Source organism: Phalacrocorax carbo, chromosome 10 (genome assembly GCF_963921805.1).
Source record: "Phalacrocorax carbo chromosome 10, bPhaCar2.1, whole genome shotgun sequence".
In the NCBI taxonomy this organism is placed as follows: Eukaryota; Metazoa; Chordata; class Aves; order Suliformes; family Phalacrocoracidae; genus Phalacrocorax; species Phalacrocorax carbo.
Window position 1 is genome coordinate 93698 of NC_087522.1, and position 17230 is coordinate 110927.

A 17230-nucleotide genomic window follows, 5' to 3' on the forward strand; every position below is an offset into this window, starting at 1 on the left:
AAGCAGTGTGACAGAGGAAAGAGCTGGAACAAGGGACATGGGAACAAGAAACAAAGAGGTGAAGCGTACAGGGCAGAATTGGCAAAAGAGCAACAACTTTCGGGGCACCGGAGAGGTAGGTGGACCAGAATCGGGGATTTGGGGGTGCATTAGTGCTGTGGCAGCAGCTCTCGCTCTGCGAGCGCAGCCCTGCAGGAGCAAGTCACCAACTGGGAGGATGGGCCCTGACTTGGAGAGGAAAAGGGATAAGGGGCAGCTTTAGAAAGTGCTTTTATAACTTCAGTACATATGAAGGGGGGGGGGGGGGTTGAGCTTCTGAAACTGTTCTATAAATAGTGTTTTTCTTAGTGTTGTAAAAACCCTATATAGCAGAGATATTTATACTGAAGTATCTACTTAAATATATGTATATTTTTGGAATACATAGATGTTTTATAACTTAATATCTGTTTACACTATCTATTGTGACTATATCTATATACATCTATAGAATATTTATGCATCTATCTATTTAGACATGCCGATCAACACTTTTATCAGAACTTCTATTTAGATTAGCTATCTGCTTAAACTTACATATTTTGACACTAATTTTACACTTCTCTATTTAGACTGAGATATCTACTTATCTCTATATCTGTTTACACTTATTTTATTATCTTTATTAGATTACATAGAATATCTAACAGAAGGGTTGGACTAGACGATCCCTGAGAACCTTCCAACCTGTGACCCTGCGGTAGGCTTATTATAGAACACACACTAAATTCAGATAGCTTTATCCAGTCAGACGACTTCTTATATATTTTGAAAACCAATATTAACTTATAAATAAAAACCTTTAAAATAAACCTTTTACCTACTGTATAGTACAAAGAACTTTAAATTTTTTATATTCCAAGTAGAAACATGTACAGGCTCTTAAAATATAAAACTTGCACAAAAAAAAGTATTTTATGTCTATACATTTTAAACTCTATATAGAGGAAGGAATTCAAAATAGAAAAAAACCTTTTCCTTTATTGCAATGCCGCACACCCATACTTACAGTTTATAATATTTAATAATCCCCCCCACGACTGTTTGGGGAGGGACCCCCCATTACACCCCCATCTGTAACAGCTTAGCAGGATTCCTATGCACAAATTTCACCCAACACATGATATTTCAAAAGCGCAACAATATTTATTGCTCTGTTACAGCCTTGCAGAAGCAGTTACTAGCATATTGTTTTCCCCTCGTCAGAGTCTTACCAACCTGAGACACCGCCGAGCAGGAGGGTGACCGTGAGCAAGGTCATCGTGGAGAAGGGAGGTAGGCATGGCACCTTCAGGGTGTCCCCTGTGGTTCCCAGAGTGTGCTCTGTCTCCCCCCGTCTCTGCTTTGAGCCACCCCTTTTTATACCCTCAGTAGATTGAAGGAAAAAGTACTGCCTAGACGTTGCCGCACGCGTGGCCAGCACACACGACAAGGCCTGTTGGGTATGTGCTCTGCCAGCTAACAGCGGTTCTGGGGTTGCAACAACGTATTGTGCAATGACAATCCTCCCGCTTCCCTTCGAGGTTACGTTCTCACAGCTGTGTTCAGCTTGTGATTCTTCCACTGTGGCCCTACACTGACCACCATCTAAAATCCCTCATGCACCATCCCCCCTCACCTGCTCCTCTGCTGCATCATTTCCCCCACAGAAAGTGACATTTGTGTGCCCTAAGTAACAGGAAGCAAGCATGGGTGGGGAGGTATTTACTGAGCATACCAAGATGCTTTCATCAAGATGTTGGAAAAACAAAAATCTAACTATATTTCAGCATACTAAAAACATTGGAGCAGATGAAAATACAAACTGTTGTCAGCCTAAGGCATAGAAACCTTCTTTGACTGAACTGATATACTAAGTAGATGGATCAGCTTGAAACACAACACAACCTTTAAAGTTTGAGTGAGTAGAACACTTAAAAACACTATTAACAGCTATTTATATTAAAAATTTGATCAAAATGGTATCAGACTAAACATTCTTGCTGGTGTCGGAAAAAGTCTCATCCCTTCCTTACAGCGCTGCTGCAGGGAGATAACCCTATGAGACTGCAGGGCAATGCTATATAGTGTAACAATAATCTATGGTTACCGATTCACCACCACAGCTACAGCTCTTCCACTGTTGCTGCTGCACCTTGCGCTTACTCAGTGAAGCCAAAAGTGTCAAACCTAGAAGAGTAAAATAACATCAAGTGAATTATTGAGATTTGTTCTTTGTGTTTTAAGAAGGTGTGTGTGTGTTCCTACACATCCAGTAAACATACTTATGCTATAAAAGCGTTCCATTTTCCTTCTGCGTTACTCTTCCACATTTGTTAATGTAATGGTGTCAATACTCTATCTCCAAAATACACAGTAAAAATTTGACTGGGAGGGTTTTGTGTGTTATGGAATTAGGAGGGACACGTAGCCAACTGCACTGCCTTAGAGACTCACTGCTTAACTGCCATTGAGAAGTGCCCTTGAAAACAAAGGGGAAATTAAGTGCTTTGTAACACTCCCTCAAAAAATCAAGTGAAAAAAGCCAGAACATGTAGTTGCCTCTCTTAATAAACATTTCCAACAAATACCTACCTGATTAAATACACCTAATAAACCTGATGCTATAGCTATTTGGCACTTAGAGTTTAAATAAAACAAGTCATTAAATCATACAATTTTAGGGTTGGGTTTTTTTAAGTATCATTTATAATAGAAAAATCATAGAGGTAAGATATCACCCATACGGTTATACTTTCAGGGGAGAAGCTGGGAGTTTGCGCCTGCCGTCACTCACATCTTCTTCCCTCTAGTTACACCATGCACCAACTCACCTGCTTGCAGAGCAGTCGTCAGCTCTCCTCTGTCGCCCTGCACGTCTCCTCCCCCGGCATCTAGAAAACAACATCGAGCCAGTCACCTGGATGCACAACAATAGAGCTTTACCATTCCACAGGTCTTGTTCCCACAGAGCGATCCCATCTGGAGCCCCATTACACCCTCTTCTTGAAAGCAAGATGGGAGGTCACACGGTCAGCCCTACACACATACGAAACCTCGGAGGCAATCCGCCTAGATAGAACTCTAGCTCCCTCTCCCAGACAGCTCCCGTCATCCCCTCCGAGCCCACAAAACGCTACGGAAATTACCATCCTCACCCGCTGGCTACGGCCACTCGATCCAACCTTTCCCACAAGAGGCTAGGCACAGCAACACACGAACCGCAAGCTATCGCCGCTAGGCCCCCCCACCGCTACCTCTACACCCCGGGCCAGGGCGGATCCTAGCCAAACGTCCACAGCGCACACCCACGCTACACAGAACACTACAAACGACGCAACTCCGAGACAAGAAAAATCTCTCAGCAAGACCGACGACAGCCAGACGGAAGAGCTCGGCCGGCAACGAGACCCTCGCGTCACTGTGAGGAGGCCCTGAGGCTACTCCAGAAAAATAGTAGGCCATTGCAGCCCGTGATGAGATGGACACGCAAGAAGCCCGGCTTCTAGACCCAAGAACGTAACGATGCAGGCAAGAGCTACCGCTCCCTGAAAATGGACAGCTACAGAGCAGAGCTGCTCGCGCAGCGAGGAACGACGACACACAAGACGACTGCGCAGAGACTCCCGTGACGACAGAACAATCCACGCTTTAAACGTGGGACGCCAAAAAAATAAAGCACCCAATGGGCGCCGTGTCCACCCTTAGAGCCTTGCCAAGCCCTAGGGGCGGCGCCCGAAGCACGGGCCTTGCTCCGAGAGAGCGAGGAGACCATCGAGACAGGACGAAGGTCCAAGACAGCAAACACGCACCGCACAAACTACACGACAACACCCACAGCCCGGAACCGCCCTGCCCGGCGCAAGCTAGCATTCACACTGAAGAGGAACCCGCTCCCCTTACCTGCCCAAAGGCGACCGCTTCCTGGGCAGCCCTCGCCGCTACGTCACCTTTAAAACCCCTTCCTCCCACGGCCAAGCGCGTCCCCGCCCTCCCCCGATCACTCCCTGAAAACAGACAGCTCATGAGCAGATATCCTCGTGCACCCTGGAACGATACTGCACAACACGACTGCCCAGAAACTTCTGAGGCTCCAAAAAGATCCACGCTTGAAACTCGTAAGGCAAAGAAAGAAGCGCCCGATGGGCGCAGGGCCAACAATTAGAGCCTAGCCAGGCCCTAGAGATGGTTCCTGAGGCACGTGTCTTGCTGCTCCCGGGAGCAAAAAGAACATAAAAACCTTAGGAAGGTCTAAGACACAGAACACAGACCACACAAACTACACAGCACCACACACGGCCTGAACTGCCCAGCCCTCCACAACCTAGCATCACGCTGAAGATGAATCCTGCCCTTTAACCTCCCCAAAGCTTAACCGCTTCCTGAGACAACCAAGCTTGCGCCCTCACGCCCCCAGATCCCTCCTCCAGCACCACTGCTTCAACTTAGCTTTCAGAGCACTAGAAGCTCAGTCCATCCTCAACAAGGAAGAGCACCATCAGCCCACTAGATCCATCCTGCAGTTGACAGATGCCTATTCATTACCTGAAAAAAACCCAAACCAACACACAACCCACAGAGAACAGTCTTACCAGTTAGCATCGCATCAGTCAGCATGGACATTTTCTGCAACATCCATCATCACAAACGCCACCTGGCGCTCCCCTCACCTGCTCTGTGCCCCTTCCAGACTAAGACGGTCATCATCACTTGCAGCCCCTAGAGATTCCATAAGACACAAAGTCACTACTCTCCTTGCAAGAAATCACCAGCCCCATGCTCTTCCTCACTGCGACCCAGCTCGCCTGAAGTCCTCCTCAAATAGCCTTCAGTCACATCTTCCCTTTAATCCTGCACACGGACCCACCGCCTTAGCGTGCTCTACTCAGCTCTGCTCTATCACCCTGCACAGCTCCATCTTCATCCTCTGCAAGAACAGCATGATAGAACAAGTCACCTGGAGGCACAGCAACGGCTTAACTATTCCACAGATCTTGCTTCCACGTAGGAATACCATCTAGAGACCAACTATATCCTGCCGTTAAAGGAAATGCCTTAAATCAACCATTAAGCCCCACGCACATACAAGCTTGAACAGCTGTGAGAGGCACTCTGCTCAGCTAGCGCTCTAGCTGCCTCTCCCAGACAGCTACGGTCATCCCCTCGGCACCCACAAAACGCCCCGGAAATTACCATCTATGTCCACTGTCAACGGCCACTCGCTCCGACGAGGGTTGCACAGGCTTTGCCAAAACAGTCTATGCATATTAACATTAACCATATACTCTTACTGCTATTCTTTCCCCTGCTTCACCATTGCTATACCCCCCAGGAGGAGCAGCTCTGACACAGACATCGACGTGCACAGACCGACGCTGCTCACAAATACTACAAATGACGTGACCGAGAGACCTAAGAAAATTCTCACCAAGACAACAGACTTCTTGCCCAGAGATGCCACTGGGTGAGAAGATCTTTACGGCAGCAAGGAAGAAGCTATAGCATCCGCAGAGAAGTCACGCACCATCACCTGTGATAAAACTATATACCCACAACTAGGACGATGCATGCGCGACAAGCCACTCTTAAAGACCTCAAAACGTTAAGGTGCAGGGAACAGGTCCCAGAAAAGGGCTCCGGGTAAGCAGACTGCTCCTCAGCAGCTGTACTGAGGCCGCCTAAATCACCGCCGCAAAAAGATGACTGTCTGCAAGGTTCTAATATTTGAGACACACAAGACAGATCTGCGCATTAGACTTACAATGCGAGAAAGGAAACTCTCGGTTACCATTATGCCGACAAGCAGAGGCTCGTGAAACCCTCAATACTCCTACCTGTGCACGTGCTGAGCACAGACACCGATAGAGACATCGAGACCTAAGTGCGGTACGGGATGATGACAGGTTACAAAATCCACCCAACACAGACACAAGCTGGAGCCGCTCTGCCTGGCAGACACTCAGGAAGAGGCCTTTAGAAAATAACACATAGGCTACCTAATATGCTGCTGTAATCACACAGATCCTCTTCATCATCTCCGAACACGGAGCGCCATCAGTCAGCATCACACCACTCAATGCTGACTTCTTCTGCAACTACACCCTCCTTGGAAGCGCCGTGAACTTCCGCTGGCTCCACTCTAGTAAGCCTGGATGCGGTGGCCACCTCCACTTATGGCGCCTAGAGAACGAGAGAGACAAGGTGACTGTTGTGCCTGGAAGCCGTTGCCCGCTCCACACCTCCACAAACAACTCCACACCTCAAAAATTAATACCGCTATGGTTTGCTCTTCATCGCTCACCTTGCCCGATGAGCTCGAGGCCGACATCCTGCTTCACTTATGATTTTGTGAGTTGCTTTACACCTTCAAAACAGAGCATTAACTAGTCACATAGCTGCTCACACTGGCACGACCCCTCTGTCGTCACGTACTGACCTACCTTCTCATGATGCTCTGTTCGCCTCCTCTCTTCCGCATACGGCTCCCTACTGTGCATCTGCAGGAACAAGAAAACAAGATCAACAGGATGCTGACAAAACCTTAACTAACAACAAACCTTCCCCATTCTCCCTTCTCTGCTCCGCAAACCTTGCCGATCCATACTTTTCACTCTCATCTGCCATGCTGAGCCAGCAACAGAGACTTCAAAAAGACGACAAACAGTAACACCCTGCCCTCTTCTTCCCCGTACCCCAACAGCCACATTCCAGACACATCCTTTCCCCTAACACGCTAACACGAGTCCCCTCGCCTCCCAGCACATGCCTCCCGGATCAGTGGGTGCGTCATGCGCCTGCGCGTATACTCAGTCCATCTTCAATGGCTCTGGAACCGTCACCTTCAATCCAGGGCCCACTTCCAGGAAAATACAGAGAGGCACACAGATGTTGTACACTTCTACCTTCGGTAAAGTCCTGGATAATAAAACCAACAAAAACAACCAACAACAAGCAAACGAAAGACACACATTAAAAACCACAAACAAAAAAACCCCAAGCAAACACACAAAAACCACACACAAAACCAAACAATCAAAACACACTATTAAACCACCTTGCTACTCCTGAACACCCAACACCAAGTTACTGACCCGAGAAAAAAGAAAAGCTGCATACAAGTGTCCTTTCTAATATATATGCTGCTCAGCCTTTACTGCTCCTTAATCTCTCACCTTAATCAGAAACCTCCCCCTCCCTAAATGCCAAAACACACCTACCAAAAAAGCTTAGACAGCTGAAAACCTGTAACCAACTCAAGTAACAGTACCAGAGAAGCCCAGGTTGCAGAATGAGCCTCCCGAACAAAGGCTGGGGCTCATCTACCCCTGGCCCCGCCCCCACCCTTCCCACAATCCCCTGGAAAGGGGCAGGCCAAGCCCACAGAGGGTGTAAAGGTGGCCCAAATAGGAAGAGCAGGGAGTCTTCTCAACTGCCTTAACTTTACAGCATGCCACGTGCCAAACACACACAGAGAGCCTTCCTGGATACGACGATACCAGCTCTTCTGCTACAACTACATCTTTTGCATCAGCAATGTGACCGCGTAGAGATTTAAACTTCATTTTTCTGGCACACAGAGAGACAAAGATAGATGTCATATTAAACTATGTAGGAAAGCAGCTCATTAAATGCAGTAACAGTATTATTTTCAAAAACTACGGGCTTTACTTCCCAGTTACAATAAACTCAAAATGCTATGGGGTTATGCTTCATTTCTAGCAAGACCGCCCACACTACCTAACATCTACGAGAACTACGTTCTGGGTAAGACTGAATGTCAAAGCAGATTCAAATCTTTTAAGAACCCCTTCTCCAAAATATCTCTAGTTGTAAAGTAAATCATTTACTGTGAAATCATCAACCATTCAGAGTCACCTCAACGCTCTCTCTCACTCAGTCCCTTAAGGGAACTTGATCAGTCTCAAAGGACGAAAAACATGAAAAGAAGTGTGGAAATACACAAGCATGTCGGGAACTGTACAAAGCAGCTAAATCAACACCTAAGTAGCTGGGACAAAACTAAATTGCAAAGGACAACAAAAAAACACCCCAGGAGACGCATCAATAAAAACAGATGAAGGCTCTCTCTTCTTGCAGAAGCTCAAGAAGAGACCTGAGCGAACGGTACACATCTTTGGGGTAGCCGATACCGAAAAGAAACATACTCAAGACAGAAAGCAGACTGCTGTGGAGCACAAAGGTGGCTTTGGCAAAGGTTCTGCCAGGACAAGAGTCACAGTTACAGGGAACAGACAGCGGCCGGCAGGGGAAACGCTGTCGGCGTGGAGGGGCCAGCGCGGGAAATGCCGCCCTCAGCTAATGCTGCGCTATCAAGCCTTAAGCCAAAACTGCAGAGTAGTTACAGGAGACAGGCGTAAGATGGATGCTGAATATCACTTGACAGTCACAAAATCTCATGGGGATGGCCACCAGGTAGCCTCATGGACACCCCTCAGACCCAAATGCTTAATGAGACACGCTTCTTGCCAAAACACAAGCTCGAAGACAAAAAGCCAAAGGCGATGCAGGGGCAATACAAAATTGTTATGCTCTTATAACGAGCTCCATCATCCTCTCCTCCTTCAGGAAATTGAATCCCAATAGCTACATAACAGAAGTTTGTGCAGGAAATGGCCGAGCCCATGCCCATAAATGGAACGCTTCGCTACGACCCTGCTTTTTCTTTTGGCCAAAACACCCGCCACCGGGGAGCCCCAAACCCCTTTGTGAGTCGCTAAGAAAACCAGATACAACTACTTCAAAACATCTCGCAGGTAAGATACGACCTACAAACATGTATAGCCCACCTTACCCCCAAACCAGTCAGAGAGCTGGCTTCCTCCCACACTAAACTCGCATCTCTGACAAATACACCAAACGGAACAACATTTACACTGAACACAACGATATCCTTACCCTCAGACATACTCTGAAAGAGATTAGCACACCCACAAAATATATATACTCACGCAATCGACCCACGGATAACGCTTCCTCAGGGTCAGCCCTGCAAAGTCAGGAGGGTGCCTGACGCTCCCTCCACGGATGCCCCAACGCTCCTCTCCGTGCTCTGCCGCTCCCATAACACAGGAAAACCTTGGGAATAAACATGTTCAAAGAGATGAAACAATCTCTTCGTTTCATCTCCACCCGGGAGACGGACCAGCGCAAAGGAATACAGGGAGTATGAGATAAACAGGACTAAGGACAAGAACAGTGAAATACAGAATTAAAAAAAAACAGCGACCAAGACAATGCGATAGAGAAAAACAGAAAAAGAAGGAGGGAAAGGTAGATATAGGAAGGCAGCAACAGGGAGCAGCACACACAGGCATAGAGACATAAATGACACCAGGAAACAGGCCAGAGAAATTGTGGGGATAAAAGATGGAATCAGTTCACGACAGAGATAGAAAAATGAAAAAACACAGCCCTGGGTGAAACATAGAGATGAAGGATGAAAAAAAAGGAGGAAGAGGAAGCAAGACAAAAACACAGAGAGGAAAAGAAAAGGGAATGATAGAACAAGAGGGATAAAGGGAGAGAAGACAACACAGCACAGCAGAAGAGTCGAGAGAAAAGAGGTACAGGGAAGTAGAAAAAAAAACTTCACAACAGCATGGGAACGAGAGGGAGCCAGGAAAAGGGAAGGGAGAGCCCCAGTGGCCCAGGACTCACCACAACTCTCGCTCTCAGTGCCACTAGGAGAATTTAGCAGTTGAAATGCTTCTCTTCCCTTCTCTCCTCCCCCTTCCTCTTCTGCAACTCCAGTCATTTGGCTGTCCTCCACCTAAAGAGGATACATGGGTGTCCTACAGCTCTTACGAGATGAGGCTTCCCAGGCACATAGCCTAGTTCGCTTATGCACTACAAACCCGTACCAAACTCCGGGTTACGCGTACAGACCCTGCGGTGCACGTTGGTGGCCTGGCCCGCTGCGGGCTACGAAGGGCGATCCTCCCTCCCTCACCTGCAGGGACAGGCTCTCTCTTGCCTGCAGCAGGAAGGCAGCTGGCAGCCAGGGAGCCTTAAATTTCTTCTTCTTTACCTTTTGTTGGTGTCTCCAGCTTCAGCCGAGGCAGCTCCTGTCCACAGCCAGGAAGGGCTTTGTCTGTCCCTTTTTGCCCCTGTGCTGTGAGGACGGCGAGGCCGGGCAGAGAGAGGCCACGCAAGCCTGAGTCGGCCGCAGTCAACAGCATCCCCGGGGGAAGGACAGACAACCGCATCCTCAGCACAGCCTCTGAGAGAAGGAAAGAAGAAACAGCGACCGTTATTACCATAGACCAACCCTGACCAAAGCCTCTCCTTCCGCTGGGGCTTCTGGACCCCCCGCTCCTTCCCTGCGCTACTGCTAAGGGCACCTGCGCTGAGGGGAATCCAGTGCGCTTGAGGGCCGGCTCGCTGCCTTCACGACAGGGCCTGGGGGCGGCCAAGGGCTACGCAGCACGCTTCGGGGAGGTGCTGGAGCTGGGGGCAGGCGCACGGGGTAAGGGGGGCCAGGGGAGGCTGAAGGGGAGCCCTGGTGAGCTGGGGAGGTGGACATCATCTGAGCCCTGGGCAGGGGGGAAAGTTCATCCTCCTCCTCCTTTCCCTCTTCCCTTCTATCAGCTCCCGGGTAACTCCTGGGGCTGCCCTCACCCGCTCGCCTTTACCATACCAGAAGCCTGCCTCGGCGGGTGATTTGTAGCTTCCCATCCCACCAGCCCCAGTAGCAGGCACGCAAGGAGACACCCCTGCACCCACCAAAGGGGCTCGGTCACCTCGCTGGCAGCCCTAGGCCTCACCCGACACAGGGAATCGTGCCCGGCACACCACCACGCTGCAGCAGGAGCGGAGGTAGCGACAGCGCTGCTGCATAGCCATGTGGTGCTGGCACGGCAGCACGATGCTTCGGCCACGAAGCGGCAGCCGCACAGAGGGCCCAGCACATGCCCAGGGGCACAGGCGCTGCAGTTCCACGGTGTGCATGCCGAGCGCTGGCCGACAGCACGCCTGCGGAGGGGCAGCGGCCTTTCCTTACTGGGAAGCAGCAACAAGCACGGCGGCATCACCTCGCAGGCACCGCAGCATCGCAGGGCTGTCACCTGCGGAGAGAGCAATGGGGATCACAGGGACGCCACCGCGCGTGCGCGGCTCCCGGGCTCAGTACCCAACTCTGGTCGCTGGGCAGCAGCATTATCTGAATTACTCTTCTCAATTAATACCATCCAGAGACCGTAACTTGGCTGCATCCACAGAGCTGCTATTCCTCTGCACCTTTCCCCCTCGCAGCCCCAGCAGTATCGTTCATTGCCTCTACACCAAACAGCAAAGTGTCTTGAGCATTTCAGTCCTTTCCTCTTGACTGCTTTAAAAGTCTGGTGCTTGCTACTGTCCATGCCACTGCCCCCCCCCGGCCCCATGCCCTAGGGAGGAGAAGCAGCACAGTGAACCTGGGGAACAGGGTTGGGCTCCCCGCCCCCGCAGAATAAGCCCCAGGAATTTCTTGTAGGCATGTGGTATCAGGGCTGTGATAGGGTTTTGTTTTGGTTTCCTTTTTTTTTTTCCCCTTCTTTCCATAATGTAATAATTGGGGTTGCTCTTCCAAAATAGAGAGTTCTGCGGGGATTTTTCATGCTTTTGCCCCACAAAAAAATGGTGATTTTTCACTTTTGGTTTTGTGCATAAGAATGGTTGGTGGGTGGTTTTAGGTTGTTGTTCCCTCCCCGCCACCCTCACCTCTTATCTTCCTTTCCAGCTGTGAAAATCCAGCTGGAGTTGGATTTCCCAGAAGCCCCAAGTTGTTTTCTTTCCACCAGAACTGTTTGGGTTTTTCACATCCCATTGCAGACCCAGACTCAGGGGGTTTGGGGTATTTTTGTGCCCTGGCAGCAGCTCCCAGGCTGCATTCGCAGCCCCACAGAGGGAAGTCCCCATTTGGGGGAATCGGCCCCAAACTGGGATGGGAAAATGAAGAAAAGGAGAAAAACCCCTGAATAACCTGAAAAATAACACCTACTCCACCCCACCAAGCACCAGTCACCTTGCCTGACTCACCTCCAGGGCCCAGATCACACTCGGCTCGTTGCTTACCACCCTCAAATCACAAAAAAACCCACCATAATGGAGTCCTATAGCCATCAGTCACATCTTCCCTCCAATATTACACAGAGACTCACCTTCTTACAGTGCTGCTCCCCTGGGCTCTCCTCTGTTGCCCTGCAAGACTCATCCATCTGCACCTGGAAAAATAGTGTTATTGAACAAGTCACCCAGAGGCACAGCAGTATCTTAACCATTCCACAGGTCTTGTGCCCACGTAAGAATACCATCTAAAGCCCAACTACAGCCTGCCATTAAAGGAAATACATTAAATCAAACGTTAAGCCCCACGCACATACAAGCTTGAACAGCTGTGAGAGGCACTCTGCTCAGCTAGCACTCTAGCTGCCTCTCCCAGACAGCTACGGTCATCCCCTCGGCACCCACAAAACCCTGTGGAAATCACTGTCCTCACCCACTGCCAACGGCCACTCGCTCCAATGAGGGTTGTACGGGCTTTGCCAAAACAGTCTACGTGTATTAACATTAACCATACCCTCTTATAGCTGTTCTTTCCCTAACTCTAGCATTGCTATACCCCCACCTGGGGCACCTCTGACACAGATGTGCACAGACAAATGCTGCAAACAAACTACAAATCATGTGACCCAGAGACCTAAGAAAACTCACCAAGACGACTGACTCCTGGCCTGGAGATGCCCTCAGGCAAGAAGATCAATGGGGTCATGAAGAAGAACCTACAGCATCCACAGAGAAGTTGCACATAATCGCCTGTGAGTAAACAGCGACTCCAAAACTGGGAACATGGACGGATGCACAACAAGGCAGGCTTAAAGACCTGAAACCATTAAGGTGCAGGGAACACGTCCCAGAAGAGGGCTCTGGGTAATCAGACTGTTCTTCTGCAGCAATGCTGAGGCTGCCTTAATCACTACCACAGAAAGATGACCATCTGAAAAGTTCTAATATTAGAGACACAAAAGACAGATCTGCGCATTAGACAAATAATGCAGGCAAGGAAGTGCTCAGTTAGCGTTATGCTGATGAGACCCTCAAATATTGCTACCCATGTGCCCGACAAACAGATCAAACAATAGAGACATCGAGACCTGAGGAAGGTATGGTATGGGACACAGAAGAGAAACTACAAAGCCACACAGTAACACAGACTAAGCCTGAGACCACCCTGCCCAGCAGACACTCGTGTTTTGTAGAAAGGACACCACGCTCTCGCTCGGCCCTAATGTCTCCGGTCTCTGAACGGTGTGATTTTACAGCCCCCTGCCTGCCCCACCTGCGCTTCCCCCAGCCGACCAGCCACCCACATAAAGACCGCATCGGCCCCTCGGCTTCCCTTTCAAAATCTGGGGGCTCAAAAACCATCTTTTAAAAAAGACCACACAGGCTACATAGGATGGTGCAGCGGTCACACAGATACTCTTCATCATCTCAAAACATGCGGTGCCATCAAGCAGCGTCACACCACTCAAAGCTGACCTCTTCCGCAACGACAGCCTCCTCGGAAGCACCGTGAACTTCCACTTGCTCCCACTTTAATGAGGCTGGATGTCGTGGCCGCTGCCCCCTATGGCGCCTAGAGAACCAGAGAGACAAGGTGACCGCTGTGCCTGGAAGCAATCACCCGCTCACAAACAATTTCACACCTCAATAATAACCACTGCTATGGGTTGCTGTTTATCACTCACCTTGCCCAACGAGCTTGGGGCAGACATCCTGCTTTCACATTGTTTTGTGAGTCCCTTCACACTTTTAAAACAGACCATTAACTTGTCACATACATGTACTCGGCAACTGACATCCCACCTACTCTAATGAGAAATGCTAAAGCTCCATACCCAGACGCAGGCAGCATACTCACCCTAACCCCCACCACAGCATCTCGCTAGAAGGCCTATTGAGAAACCAAGTCAAGACCTGAAACAGTAAACAACACAACTAGTGAAAAATCCCAAGGTTCCAGCTCCAGTAAAGACAGGAATTCCAGCAAAATAAAATGCACTTACAAGGGGGAACAAAAAAAAAGAAAAACCCACAAACCCAAACAGAACACCGTACCATTAAACTGCCTTACCACCCCCTAAGCGCCCAAAATAACATCACAAGAGAAAATAAGAAAAGCAGGCCACAAGGGAACTTTCTAGTACAGATGCTGCAAACAGTACCAAGCTCTGGAAGCCTTACCTCAGGCAACGCCTCCGCTTCTCTAAACGCCAGAGCACGCCTGCCCGGGGGGCTGAGACAGCCCCAAAGCTGCGACCGCCCGAGGGAACACGGGAGCCCCGGCGCCAGAGGAGCCCAGGGGCAGCGAGAGCTGCCCGAGCCCAGGCTGGGGCTCATCGACCCCGGGCCCCACCTCCGCCCTTCCCACAGTGCCCAGCGAAAGGGGCGGGCCGAGCCAAGCCCTCCGAGGGGTAAAGGCGGCCGGAAGAGCCACTGGGAGTTGTATGAGAGCTGCCTGAAGTTCATGGCATGGAAGGGAGTGTGTGTCTAGGAAAAAAAACTCCAACCGAACAAAAAAAACCCCTAAGACATGAAAAAAACAAAACCAACCAAACAAAAAGGCTCAACCTGTTGCCAGGGGTAGGGCCTCTCACTAAGGGGGGGAGCCAAGTGGAGCCTGGTACCACCCTCTGGGTCATTGTCACTGTCACTAACAGGAGTGTGGACAGAGGGGTCTAGCAGTGCCACCCGGCTATTGCTAGTGGGCAGGGCCTGTCGCTAAGGGGAGAGCAGTGGCACACAGCACCAACCCCTGGGCCAGAGTTAGGGGGTGGGGTCTGTCATCAGGGGGAGGGGTGGCCAGTGGGGCACAGTACCACCCCTTGGGGGTTGGGGCCTGCTGCTAAGGGAGGAGTGGCCAGAGTGGTGCAACACTGCCCCCAGGCCATCACCAGTGCATGGGGACTGTCACTAAGAGGTGTGGGGCCAGGGTGTACCAGCACAGCACCCCCGGGGCCATCACCAGGGGGCAGTGCTTGTCAACAAGGGGAGGGGGGACAGGAGGTAGCACACTGCCCCCCTGGGACTGTCACCAGGGGGCAGGGCCTGTCTCTAAAGGGGGGAGCCATGGGTAGCTGGCACCACCCCCTGGGCACTGCCAGGGAGCAGGTCTGCCTCTAAGGGAGCTGAGGCCTGGATACACATAAGGAGGCACAAAACTCACCACAGCTCCTAGCACCGGCAGGAGATCTTCGCTGCCCTAAGGCCTTTCTCTCTGCCTCTGCCCCTTCTTCGTTTGCAGTGCCGCTTGCTTGAACCTCACCCACCCTGGAGCAGGCAGCAGGTGCTTCAGTGCTCATCTTCTACAAGGTGCACCAGCACCACCTGCAGCCCTTTAAACCATCAGCCCAGCCCCATCCCCACCTCACGTGTCCCACCTGGGCTGTGCCCCAGTGCACCACATGGCTGGAGGCCATGGGGAGCAGAGGCCAGGGCCCCAGCTCTTCACCCCTCCCCAGGACCTTGCCCAGGGGCTGCAACACGTCTGTGTGCATGTGCTCTCAAGTCATGTCCACAACAGTTGCTGGGTAGTGGCAGCAGCGGCAAGCCCACAGAAAACTACACGAAACCGGCAACAAAAGTACCCCTCGTTCCAGGCCGCGGTGATAGCAAGGACTACACCACACCGCACGTGCACCAGAGCCATGCGGCTGCCGGGAACCCGAGTCTGCAAGAACTACAGCTCCTAGCATGCACCGGCACACAGCATGGCTGCCCAGCAACAGAATGCCAGAAGACTATGTCTCCCGCCATGCTCGGGTGAACAACATGTCCGGCCGGCAGCCCAGTGCGCCAGGACTACAGCTCCCGGCATGTGGCAGGAGGCAGCCTTCCCTGTTTTCGGGCTGTGTGGGGACACCGTTACACCTGCTGCCCCCACTGATGCACCCAGAGCCCCGCCAAGCCTCGAGTGCAGCCCCGCGCTCAGGGTGCCCATGCTCCCCCTGGCCCTGGGACACCTCGGCCCGGCAGCAGATGGTTGCTTGGTTGGCTCACGGAGCCATGGGCTGCAGGCCCTCTTTCTGGGGCAAAAGGGAGCCCTGGAGCAAACTGAAAGGAAAAAAGCTGATGGTGGAGAACACCAAGAAGCACCTAGAAAACTCTCAGAGAGGAGAAAGCTAAACTTTGTTGCCCACTGCAGAACAGACACAGAGGGACACGGAGGCGTCCGGGGCAACCCAAAACGTGAATTGAGGGTTCTGGGGCACACCAAAACACAAACAGGCCACAGAGTGCCTCGAAATGTCCTAACAATCCAAGGACATCAGAAAGCAAATCGAGGGACCCGATGGTGCACCTAAATGAAAAAGGTGGTTCCTGCAGGGCAAGTGCAAGGCCTTGGGGTGTTTGGGAAGGCAAATGCAAGACCGTAAGGCATGCGTCTCTACAGCATTATCAGCAGTCTACTTGGGAATAAGTCACCATGTAAAGACTGTGTGTGTGTCTGTCTGTCTGTCTTCGCTTCTGTCTTGTTGGGATTGTTCCCACCACTCTGTCCTCACCTTCATTACTGAATTTCTCATGCAAGGACAGCAGGTAAGCTGAGACGTTTTACTAACCAACTTTAATTTACTTGCAACGGCTGTTGGGTGGGAAAAAAAAGTCTGAAAAAGTCCTGGGCATTGCGAGGAAAGATATGCGTGATGACAGGACAAGAAGCTCCAGAAAACCTTTGTGAATTGACATACTCAGTACTGCATGCTGTTGTAAGGTGCTCTGCATCTTACAAAGGACAAAGTTTTAGACTTGGAAAGGTACAAAGCTACCATCTTATATAAGGTGCACCTGAATAAGCTGCCGTTTCTAACATCCTTAACACTGGAGGGTATGAGAGGCATGGACTGCAGAAAGAAGCGAGACTTATGTGCTCCTGAATAGTACCTGCTGTTGCCACTGTTAGGGACAGAACACTGGTATAGACTTATGACAATAGTTCCAGCCCAGTAGGATGTTTTGTATGGTCTCAGGATGTGTAGTACAGAGAATGGAATGGAAAAATTATGATATTTTAATTACTTTGACAGCCTTTCTCTTGTAGACCGTTCGGCTGAATCAGTTTCTTGGTATCATAGTTAGACCTCTTTCTCCACTGAAACAGTAAATGCCAATCCCAGTGGTTGAAATCCTGAAATTATTAGGAATGCCATAA

At 50.4% G+C, this 17230-nt stretch overlaps 1 long non-coding RNA gene across 1 annotated transcript; it reads right to left on the reverse strand.

Annotated features, from left to right (window-relative positions):
* Positions 1-1944: 1944 nt before the first annotated feature.
* Positions 1945-8546, reverse strand: LOC135315123 (uncharacterized). The gene is made up of 5 exons (XR_010374567.1): positions 6459-8546; positions 6320-6382; positions 6015-6198; positions 2853-2912; positions 1945-2208 (listed from the first exon to the last, which is right to left on the reverse strand). It is a non-coding gene; the product is annotated as an uncharacterized LOC135315123 (long non-coding RNA).
* Between the last annotated feature and the right edge of the window lie 8684 nt (positions 8547-17230).